The sequence below is a fragment of the Vulpes lagopus genome, chromosome 6 (genome assembly GCF_018345385.1).
Source record: "Vulpes lagopus strain Blue_001 chromosome 6, ASM1834538v1, whole genome shotgun sequence".
Taxonomy (NCBI): Eukaryota; Metazoa; Chordata; class Mammalia; order Carnivora; family Canidae; genus Vulpes; species Vulpes lagopus.
In genome coordinates this window covers 124,502,460-124,515,629 of record NC_054829.1, presented here as the reverse complement: position 1 = coordinate 124,515,629, position 13,170 = coordinate 124,502,460, and positions in this window count along the sequence as shown.

The following is a 13,170-nucleotide window of genomic DNA, read 5'->3' as shown; positions in this document are numbered from 1 at the left end:
GGGAGTGTGCACACTAGATGACTCAAATTTGTAGCTGCTTTGACAACATCTGTGAATGACCACAAAGTTCCAAAAGTATTTATTCTAGGATTATAAATGAATTAAATGGGTATGTGATATCAAAAATAATGAAGATCCACTGTATATTTTCACCTCTTCAAATTTTCCCAAAATTTTTTCTACCTTGGGTCACTATCATGCTGTAAATATACTTGTAATATATATGTATATATATTATATACATATATATTATATATGATATATATATGAATATTTCATTTTGAGTTATAAACATTTAGTAATAAAAAAGTTAAAAATTATTTTGGAAAGTTTTTGGTCGATCCAATGCAATTTAGTCTTCATTTAGTTGTGTATGTATAATATATATATATATATATATATATATATATATATTATATATATAAAACATTCGCATTTACCTGTAAGTTTGAACCCTAACAATATATATGAATATATACTGGCATAACTATTATAATGTTCTTCTATTCACATTATTTTTCCTTTATATTAATAAGATGATGAACCTCATTTTATTGTGGCAAAACAAAACAAAGTAGGAAAAAAAACAATCTGTTAACACTTCATTTTTTTTAAAGATTTTATTTATTTATTCATGAGAGACAGAGAGAGAGAGAGAGAGAGAGGCAGAGTCACAGGCAGAGGAAGAAGCAGGCTCCATGCAGGGAGCCCGATGTGGGACTCGATCCCAGGCCTCCAGGATCACGCCCTGGGCCAAAGGTGGCACTAAACCACTGAGCCACCCAGGTGTCCCTGGAAACACTTCAAATTCATGTGAATTTCATAAATGTCCTTTATGTAAGTTAAATTCTAAATAAAACATTATATATGTAATATATAATATGTATACTATATATATAACTATATACTATATATATAATATATATATATAACTTCAGAAATGTCTTCTTGCCTTTTGAACTCAAAGTATAAAACAATTTATTTTTATCTTTAGTTAGCCAAACCTAGACTTAAAAATATAGACACATAATATGGAAATAAAGAAAACATTTTCAGAAAAATGTCCATATGGACACATTTTAGACAGATGATCTGATTAGCATAATAACCAATAAACTGTTGAATGAATTTGTTATTTAATATTCATCTATTCTAAATTCTATCCATAGTGTTATTCAATAAAATTGTTTACTTCAATCCATAAACCTATTGTTAATAACCTGCCAGCTAAACCATGGAAATTATCTCTATTTTCTGAAAGTGATTAGTCTTCAAGCTGCTTTTTTATAATGGATTGATGAAGGTTAATGAAGATTAACTAATTCTGTAATAAAAGCCAATGTAGGGATGCTGACCTATGATCCCTATAGTTCAAAAAATACCCATGTCTTATTCTCAGATTTTTAATAGCGCTAAATGCTCTTTCAATAGATATAACATTAGGGAGTTTAATATTTTAAAAATATTTACTTAATATACTGTGGATGACACACCAGTGTATAACAGATGCAAAGCTCCTTAAATAAATGTGCACTGATTTTTTTTAAATAAAAGTTTTGTGGAGTGATTTTAAATACTATAAATTTCAATGAGTTTTGACATCTATTGGATCCAATAGCTCTAACATACAAAAATTATTGACTTTCCTGAAAGAAAATGAAATTAAAATTTGATACTGGTTTATAAGCCAAAATGTGTTTGCCAGTGTTGGAAAATTCTACATTCAATATATCCATAGGTGTTCGAGGAGCAGCTCAATTTATGCTAAAAGTGGAAAAGAGAAAGGAACCTGAGACAAGGATAAGGAGAGATTAAATAACAGAAAATAAAACTTGAAAATGTTAGATTGATATTTTTTTTGTTAGATTGATATTTTTTTTGTTAGATTGATATTAATGTTAGTGAATAATTTATGTACTATATTGTGCCATCAATTAAGGCATTTAGTTTTCCAAATGAAGAAAAAATATGTATTTTTTAAAATCATCATTTTATTTTCATACAAAATACTATATCTTTTCTTTTAAATTAAATTTGGCAAGCAAATGAAAATGAAGTCAGAATACTATGGATAATTTTTTGACAATTTGTTGAAAATCTCCTTACTCTACATTATGTCCCAAATTATATAATAAAAAAGAAATATAAAATGGCTAGACATACATAAAGGTGCTGCAGATTATGTTTTCTACATTTTTCTTCTTTCAATATACTTTGCAGATATAGCCATTCTAAATTACTATTTCACAAACTAAGATGATTCTCAGTAGGGAAGCCATACCTCACGTTGTTTTCATCAAAGGGAGCATAGTCTATATTTGCCTGTCTGAATATTGTCATTATATTACTAATTTGCACATTGGGAAAAGGGTCAAGAGTACTTCAAATTTTTGATGACTTGATATTAACCTGAAAGGGGAATGTTAATAACTGATGAAATATATCCACAGTAGTTCAACATCAAGATAGTTTAAAATTATGTCTTAAGATAAAAAATCTTACCCTATATTGTTGAATTATATCATATGTTTAGTTTGGGGGATTGGTATTGTTTATTTTAGATGACAATAACATCCTATACTAGACCATATAAGAAAGAAAAAAATTATGGAAAGAGTGCATAGTAAAATAATATTACCCAGGTAAGATGATATTCAACATAATAAATTTACTGATATATAATTAAAATAATATAGTTTCATAGTGTTCTTATATGTTAACTAAAACATAAATTAATGAAATCTTGAAAGCCATTATTATCCAAACTATCATACATATTGAGATACTTACATACTATCTTAATATTTTATTAAAATGAATAGTTTTCTATGATCTCATAGGTTTTCTTTGTCTCAATAATAAATTATTGTTTCAAATTCTTAAATAGAAGTATATGTTTAGGGTTTGCTGAAATACCTACCTACTTTTCTTTCCTTCTTTTTTTTTTTTTTTTTAAGATTTTACTTATTTATTTGACATAGAGAAAGAGCACAAGCAGGGGGAGTTGGAGAGGAAAAAGCAGGTTCCTGGCCAAGCAGGGAGTCTGATGTAGGGCTGGGTCTTAGCACCCTAGATCATGATCTGAGCCAAAGGCAGGTGCTTAACCAGCTGAGCCACCCAGGAGCCCTTTTACCTACCTTTTTTTATTCTAAGTTTTGCAACTTGTGTGTGTGTTTTCCCATTTTGCAATTTATTAAAAATACAAATAGGATCTGGTTATAGTACTTTTCTATTGTTTAGCACACTGGAACTTATTAAGTGGTACTAATATTTAAAAATCAAAGGTGCAGAAGTATGTAGAATAAAACTAGCAATCAATATAGTGATATTTGAGAATATTATTATTTTTTTAAATATTTTTTTTAAATTTTTATTTATTTATGATAGTCACACAGGGAGAGAGAGAGAGGCAGAGACACAGGCAGAGGGAGAAGCAGGCTCCATGCACCGGGAGCCCGACGTGGGACTCAATCCCGGGTCTCCAAGATCGCGCCCTGGGCCAAAGGCAGGCGCTAAACCGCTGCGCCACCCAGGGATCCCGAGAATATTATTTTTTAAGATGTTATTTATTCATGAGAGACATAGAAAGGCAGAGACAGGAAGGAGCAAGCTCCCCGTGGGGAGGCCTATGTAGGACTTGATCCCAAGACCCCGGGAGCATGACCTGAGCCAAAGGCAGATACTTGACCACTGAAACACCCAGGTGCTCCAAAGAATATTATTTTTTATACTTTATTAAAACAAAACACACTTTCAACGACAAAATTTAAGGTCATTGGGAGGTTGTGAAAATGAATAATATTTGCCACAAAAATATTATATTTTCTGGAGTTTTTCAGTTATAAGAATAAAAACATGGTTATATAGTACTGAATAAAAATGAAAAAAAATCTTATTTCATATCTAAATGATATGAAATTGTTTATATTGTCCCATTAATAAAGCCATTGCTTTGGACACCTTTGATAACATGGGGTTAACATTTTGAGAATGACAAGAGAAAATTAGGAGCTCAGTACGGAGAAGAGTTATGAATAAAGGAAATAAGTAGAGCAGAAATAAAAATTAGATAGATGCAGAATTGGAATGATGCTGAAAACAAGTGATAGAACTGCAGAAAATACTGTGGCAGATCATCCATTTCTTTGAATATTCGGTGAAAGTAATTACTAGTGTGTTTTGACAACTGAAATGGAAAACCTGACCCAGCTGGTGATGCACACCAGTCAAGTTGCCTACCCCTATTATTTTATTCAATTGTAGGAAATACGTGAAAAAGAAAATGTTTGTTCATTAGACCTCCTATTTCCTGTGATGGGAAGGAAGTGCCACTGCATCTTTCTCATTTTCTTGCTCAAATGTTTGTTGTTCTCCCCAAAGGATTTAAATTTAATTTATTTTTCCATGTAAGTGTTGTCCAGTTGGGTGCATAGATGCAATGTCTCGTGCAAGCGCATTTTTCCCAATCACACAAGACATGTCACTAATCTCCAGGTGTGCCACTGGGAAGTATTTATATAGCTCTACATAAACATATCATTGCAGCTAGAAACATTACTCTGGGAAATTGTTGCAATATGAACATCTGTCACTTTTTAAAAAATAAATACAAATAGATTAACAAATAAATGGGTTGAAAATCAGAATAAATGAAGGGTGGAAGTACAGCTTACTCTTTCAAACTTTTGGAAAATGAAGAGTACTTAGTAGCACAGCTGTGTTATTTCCAAAAAAAAAAAAAAAAATGTTACAATTACTTTGTCATCTAATTTCCAAATAATTTAGAGATCATTTGTCTTCCAACTGTCCCATGGATGGATCTGGGAGGTTGAGTTGGTAGCCAGATTCTTTTTCACATGAAGAATTTTCCTTTATTATTTTCTTTGTTATTTTCTATAAATGCCGCGTACAGCTTCAAATCTGAACTTAGAATTGCCCTTTTTTTCCACTCCTTCCCAAACAAATCTGTTTTCTATAGCTCCCAAATCTTGATTTGATTCCCCTCTGTCTTCCACCTTTCCCCTAAACATCCCTCCCAATACTTTGCTTTAATTTGATTCTCTTCTTCATTTTAACCCTTGACCTTCTCTGTTCTTTCAACATTCTTGGTTTTTTTCCTGCTGAAAACACTCTTCCTTCAGATTTCACCCATTTTGCTCCTCTCGATATTTATGTCTGAGGTAAATATTTCCTTATAATTCTCCGTACGTTCATCTCTCTCTTTGCAATTTTTTTTTTATCTTTCTCTTGGTAAGATACTGATTTCCTTTACTATTTTTTTCTAGATTTTTTTCCTAGATTTTTAGCAAACTTTTTTCTCCAGTTTTCATGATGTAGATAGCTAATGACTTTACACACACACACATACATTCAGATTCAGACTTAGATAAGTATTCAGATTCTGGTCCAACATATTTTACCTTACAACAGATGTTTTGAATAAAAAGTGCTTTTAAAATCTGCATTCTTTCCTTGATTGCATTTTCTAACTGAACTATATTACTTTTTTCTTGGTCAACACATTCCAAGATTTTGATACAATTATTGCTTAAGAGTTGAAAGTTTTTCTACATTTTATTGTAGAAGACTTTTTGTAAAGATTTTATTTATTTATTCATGAGGGACAGAGAGGCAGAGACATAGGCAGGCTCTTTGTGAGGAGCCTGATGCAGGACTCAATCCCTGGACCCCAGGATCACACCCTGAACTGAAGGCAGATGTTCAACCACTGAGACACCCGGGAGTCCCTATAGAAAATTTATCTTTTTCTTAAATTTAGAACAACATTTTCAAATCCAGTAAGGACAGGTACATATACTTTATTAGTCGAAAAGTTCATCTGTATCAGTTAATTAGCATTTTAGTTTTTGCCTAAAATAAAAGGCTGTCCATATCTTTAGGTATATGGTTTGACTTGAGTGTCCTATATTATATATTCTAAATAATTATGATAAATATGATAATTTAGACAAGTGAAGTGATTACTATTCTTTTTATTAGCTTCAACCTCTTTCACTAATATTTCCCCCTACCTTAGGGCTTTTTTTTAAAGTTTTATTTATTTATGATAGACAGAGAGAGAGAGAGAGAGAGAGAGAGAGAGAGAGAGGAGGAGGGAGAAGCAGGCTCCAGGCTGGAAGCCTGAAAGGGGACTCGATCCCGGGACTCCAGGATCACGCCATGAGCCAAAGGCAGGCGCTAAACCGCTGAGCCACCCAGGTATCCCCAACCTTAAGGCTTTCATGATGGTTGCACTGGATGCTAAAAGTAAATTTTTACATGGGGTGTTTAAAATATCTGAAATATATTCTTATTTTTTGCAGGGCCTTTGTATTAGCATGATTTAGCAAGTGCCATGTAGTTCTCAGTGACCTGAAACTATGATTTCTCTGATCCAAAACATTTTATATGCCTTAAAAGTCAAGTTACAAAAAGTAGTCAAACCCTGGAAATTTGAAAAATTGATTATAAATTTTTGAAAAAATGAGACAAATATGGTCATTTGATTAAATGTCACTTCCCCAATTCCTTTTTTTTTTTTTTTTAATTCGAGAGAGAGAGAGGCAGAGACACAGGCAGAGGGAGAAGGAGGCTCCATGCATGGAGCCTGACATGGGACTCTTGGGACTCGATCCTGGGTCTCCAGAATCACGCCCTGGCTGAAGAGGGCCCTAAACTACTGAGCCACCTGGGTTGCCCCAAATGTCACTTCCCCAAGTTCCAAGTGAATATTTCACAAATACAAAAAGTAAAGGAAAACAAAATACAAAAATAAAACATTACATAGGGTATACTTTTCTTAAATGCAACTGCAGTAGCAAACAGAAAGAGAAATCAAAATCCTAAGAAGGAAAACTAAAATCTAACTTTAATATAGATATGCTTATAAATTCATATAATTTTATAAAATATATATGAGTAAGATGTAAACATAATATAGAAAGCAAAATTTCATTTTAAATTGTCCAAATTCCCTTATTAGACTTTCCACACCTAATTCCTATGAGACAATCTCAATGATAGAAGGATAAGTAGAGTTCATCAACCAAAAGAGAAATTTTTGGTATTTGACTCAATTAGATGAAAAATTATAAGTTTTGACATGTTGCTAATTGCAAAATTTATCTTTGTTATTCTAAGCAAGTGCTTAGTGGGGTGAATCTGGATCATCTGTTAGTGATAATTTGAATTAGAGACTCAAAGAGGTAGCCTGGAAGAAATTTTTTGCAGATGATACTAAATGAAAGAATTTTTAAAATCTGCAATTAAAATTTTTGTAATTTAAAAATATAAAAATATTCATAATTGGGGCACCTGGGTGGCTCAGTGGGTTAAGTGTCTTGCTTTGGCTCAGGTCATGATCCAGGGGCCTTGGGATCAAGCCCCTTATCAGGCTCCCTTCTCAGTTAGGAAGCCTGCTTCTCCCTCTCCTCCTGCTTCTCCCCCCTGCTTGTTCTCTCTCTGTCAAATAAGTAAATAAAATCTTTTAAAAAATATCCATAGTTAAGTAAATAATAAATCAATTAAATTGTCCCGTTCTCCTTCGCAATGCAGTGAATCATTTCAACTAGTTTACAAGGACTACTTCTCATTTTTCTACTCTATGAGGTGATATCTCATAGCAGTTTTGATTTGCATTTCCTTGATGATTAACAATGTTGAGCATCTTTCATGTACCTGATGTTTGGTGCATTTTAAAATTGGGTCGTTTTTGTTCCTATTTTTGAATTTTAAGAGTTCTTTGTGTCTTTTGATTAACAGTCTTTTCTCAGATATATCTTATGCAAATGTTTACTTCAAGTCTGTGGCTTGTCTTTTCATTATTTTGATAGTGGTTTTAGTAGAACAGAAGTTTTTAACTTTAATGAAATCCAGTTTGTCTATTCTTTCTATTCTTTCATGGGTTGTGCCTTTGGTATTGTATCAAAAAAGTCATTACCATACTCAAGGTCATTTAGAGGTTTTCTTTGTTATCTTCTAGTTTTATAACTTTGCATTTTAGGTTTAGATTTATGATCCTTTTCTTTTGGTCAAATCAAACAATGTATAAAGCAATGCATTGTACTTACTAAGCATTTAAAAATGGAAATAGATACCTTTATTTCTGTTTTTTTACCAGATAAGAGATATAGACTTTTTTCTCAAAAAAGTTCATATAGAAAGCAAGTCCACCATATGAAAGAATTACTAAGGCAGCCCAGGTGACTTAGTGGTTTAACGCCGCCTTCAGCCCCGGGCGTGATCCTGGAGTCCCAGGATGGAGTCCCACGTTGGGTTCCCTGAATGGAGCCTGCTTCTCCCTCTGCCTGTGTCTCTGCCTCTCTCTCTCTGTGTCTCATGAATAAATAAATAAAATCTTGAAAGAAAGAAAAGAAAGAAGAAAGAAAGAAAGAAAGAAAGAAAGAAAGAAAGAAGAAAGAAAGAAGAAAGAAAGAAAGAAAAAAGAAAGAAAAAGAAAAAGAAAGAAAGAAAGAAAGAAAGAAAGAAAGAAAGAAAGAAAGAAAGAAAGAAAGAAAGAAAGAAAGAAAAGAAAGAAAGACTAGTAATATTAGCAACAGTAGCTTTTATGGACACACAAACAAGAATAACCATAAACTTGTACCATCAAAATCTCAAAAACTAAGCATGATTCCATCATTCTTTCTTTTATAAGCATGTATAAGCATGGTCCAGTTATAAATGCAGCAGTCTACTAAAAAATAATATTAAAACTGTAACTGGACAATATATTGAATAAAATTCTTAAAGAAAAATGGGAATAAACCAATTTTTGATTATACCCTGTTATTGGCCCTTTAATAAAAAAAAGTTTTCTAATTAATATTTCATTTACCTTGGGGACAAGTACATAATGCAGTCATCAATTTGCTTAGATTCTGAAATACCATTCATTTATGTACATATTTTCTCTATTCAAATTTACTATTCATATCACTTGTCAATTTGCATATATTAAATCATCATGCATAATTTACCATATTTTGAATATTTTATTAATGAAAGTCCTTTTCTAAGATTTTTATATGCTCTTAAATTTTCAATACTCAAACATTTAAAAACTTAAAACTCAACAATCAAGTTTTAAAATATTATTTTACAAAATGAAATATTTAATTATAAGTATTAGCTGTAGGCTACCACTATGACTGTTGGGCTGGATAGTGGGTAGCTATTTAAAGCTCTTTTGCTAATATATGGAATATCTACAATAATAAATTGAATATTCTGTTTAAATTATTTTATGGACACCTGGGTGGCTCAGCGGTTGAGTGTCTGCCTTTGGCTCAGGGCGTGATCCCAGTTTGGGGATCCAGTCCCACATCATGCTCCATGTGAGGAGCCTGCTTCTCCCTCTTTCTTTGTCCTCGCCTCTATCTCTCTGTGTCTTTCATGAATAAATAAATAAAATCTTTAAAAAAATAAACTATTTTAATCTCACTTAAAGTTAGCAGAGATATGCCTCTTTTTGCCTAACTAATACTTTAGTTTTCCTATAAATCATGACTACTTTAGGTTATGACTTTTTACCAAGCATGATGAGTCTTTGTTTCACAAATCACTTCATTAACAATGTGGTTCATGGAAATAGAATTAAGTTAACTGATTTTGACAGTTTTATATTTCATAGAGTCTATTTCGAGCATTCCACTCTTACTTAATTGTGTGTACAATTAAAAAGTAAAACTTTCAGCCCAATTAAAAATAGATTGCTATGCAAATAATTGGAAAGTTGTTGCATGAAAAAGGCATGCAAAGGAATCATGCTTTTACAATGTGAGAATGAATTACAATTGGGAAAATATGCAGGTCTTTTTTTTTTTTGCAGGTCATTTTAAAGTAGTTCTGCTTCAATAGTTAATCAATACTCGGTTAGTTCTGTTAAAGAAAAATTATTCTGACACTTGTTAAAACAGCAAGAAAGATTTCATTCAGTACTATTTTGATAAATATCAAGACTAACCCAATAGGAGTGAGACACAATGCTCAATTCTAAATATACCAAAAATAGCTGGGGATATATAGCCAGCAACACAGTGAGATCAATGGATAGCTATTACTAAGGAGACATCAAAGGGTAGAAGCATCTTATTAAAATGATGGAGCAAGCTTCTTGCTGAAGGCAGGACAGGTTGACCAGATCCAAATGGTAGAACATGAGGGGTTTGGTCAAATACCTTAGTGGGGGGATTAGATATTAAGGATGGGGAATTCTCTAAACTGACTGAGCATGATTCTTGCTATCATTGGACATCGCAGGTTGAAGGTAGGGCTCAAGGATGAGAGCAGTCAAAAAGAGAGCTAGAGGAGCCTGGCTAAGTTTGGTCATGGAAATAGTCTTTCTCACTTCAAAAATCTATTTCCCAAAATAAGGTTTCAGGCATGAGCATCTTTATTATTGTTTTTCGTGGAGGAATGGACTTAGCAGCACGTATATAATGAAAGAGAAAAGCTTAGGAAAAATTACTTAAGAGAGCTTTAAAAGCAACATGAATCTGGCCCTATGATAAAAATCACACAGAACTCTTCTGGTTATGAATGATTTGTAAAATAACACTTAGATTTTTCCATTATGTACATTATATATATGTATATTATATATATATAATGGCCATCTTCCAAAAGGGAAAAATGAAATACAGAGATATACTCAAATAATTATTAAATTGACTTACTGGAGGGATGCTGTGTGGCTCAGCGGTTAAGCACCTACTTTCAGCTCAGGGCCTGATCCTGGGGTCCTGGGATTGAGTCCCGCATGGGGCTCTCTGCGAGGAGCCCACTTCTCCTTCCGTCTATGTCTCTGCCTCTTTCTCTGTGTCTCTCATGAATAAATAAATCTTTTAAAAAATAAAATAAACTGATTTACTGGAACTAATATAGAAAAATATTGTTTTCTTGTATTTATCTATTTTATAATATTCCTAGAAGTTTGTAGAAATATCTTTTGACTGAATTTGAGTTTCTACCTTAGCAAAAAAATGTAGTTGTAGGCCAGTGATATCAATACTTCTACCCTGGATAGATAATATTCTGAATTATTTGGAACAGATTATCAATGCAAGTAACATCTGTCTATGTAAAATAAGCTGATATGAAAATCCATTTTTTCATTTGGCAAAATTTAGCAAATAATGAATTTTCGATTTGGTTTTGATCCTCAGTGTTGTCAGGTACAAAGTTTCCCCTTTCTTCTGATCTTTCTCCTGTGCTTTCCATTTCATGTCACAGGATAACATGTACTTCATTTATCGCATCTATCTTTAGGGCAAATAAATGGAAGGAGAAATACTGGCCAGTACATTTGTGTTTTTTTTTTTTATAGAAACCTCTACAGAAGTGTACACTCCTACCTCAATTATAGGAAATGGTTTAAATTGCTAAGCCTGAAAAGGATGAAGGCTGAAAAATCAAGGAAAGAAATTGTCTTGAGTACATGAGAGGAAACCATTCTGGGAGTAGGCTTATTAGCCAAATTCTAGTTGTAGGTTCATTGGCCAACTCTTTTATATGTATGGACTTGGAGGAAATTTATTGCAGACAAAATACATGTCTGTGTAGGTTTATATAGATAAATAAAGATATATTATTAATCATGACAAATTGACTATTTCATAAATGTATCCTATGATTTATTATTACACTTTAAAGTGTTTACATTACGTCCGTAATGTATATACTTCTTGGCATATTTGAATTAAATTTTCAGTGGCTGACAGTGGGGAGAGGTGGGAAATGTAATCATTTTTTTAAATCTAAATAAAAGACAAAAAACCCTATATATTCAAAGACTTGGCAACAAAGTTTTCTGCTCCTATTTTAAAAATTAAGAAATAGTGAAATGTGTATCATAATTGTGTGTTGTGTAAAATAGTGATAAATGTAAATGAATAAATGAAAAAGGATGCACATTATTATTGACTAACAAAACAATAGCAGTGATAATAAAAATAATAAAAATAAAAATATTTTTATATAAAAATACATAAGCATTGTTATCTAAAAGCCCAGGATTTCCAAATTAAATCTGGTAGCTCACAGAGCACCTTAGGAAAGGATAAGAGTGTAATGTACTGATTATATTGTTAAGCTATGAAAGCAGATGATGTAGTTTTTTCTCTTAGTACCACTATAAACTGACTTTCAATCATGCTCATGTAACTATTGGCTTCAGTGTTGGGAAGAACCTCATTTCCACGGGATTTTTAATTCTAAGTAACGAACATTATGGCACCATCTTCTTATCCATTCATTCATTCAGAAACAGTGTTTTAATAGCTTACATCACTGCAACTACTCCGTCCTTCAATTAAGAACATAATTAACCATTTATATAGGCATGTTTGTTTACTTTGCTTAATTTTGACTCTAAAAGTATAAAATTTAATGACCTTTTTCTTTTCTACAACTCATGTAATCCATGCACACATATCTCTAAAATACATTAAGTTACTATTGCTACCATCCACATCCAGGCAACCATCAGGGCACTTGGATCATTGCCAGAGCTTCCTAACTGATCACCCCATTTGTCACCCTTTTTCCTCGAGGCTATTTTCCACCTAGGAGTCAGAGTGATCTTAAAATATAGATCAAATAGCATGGTATTGTTTTCTAACAGCTTCTCAGGGTAAAACCTAAAACCCTGCCACTGCTTGTGAACCTCCACATTGACAGGTTTCTCAGCCTCTCAGCCCCCTACCAGGCTTTAACCACAGTCCTTGTTGCTCTGGTCATTCCCTCCTCAATATCTTCCTGTTATACCTTGAAAACACCAAGCTTCTCCCACCTGAGACACTTCACTTGGCTTCTCTGTCTGCAGAAGAGCCATGCGCTGTACGTATCTGCACATGTGCCCTCACTTGCCTCTGGGTCTACTTCGCTGACTCCCTCACAGAGTGAACGTTCCTGGTCACCTGCTGGTCAGCATTCTTAACCTGCCTTCAATTTTCTCTCTAGAACCTATCAGCATCAGTATTTACAATCACCATCTTAAATACTACATTCTCTCTCTCTTTTAAAAAGACCTTTTTCCCTCAAGAAAAAAGAATGGAAGTTCTTTAGGAAATTTTGTTTTTTCTCTTTGCTCTGTCTGACTTCAGCACAAAGATACGTTGTGACATAAAATACAGGCATGCATCATTTTATCATGCTTCACCTTAGAGCAATTCA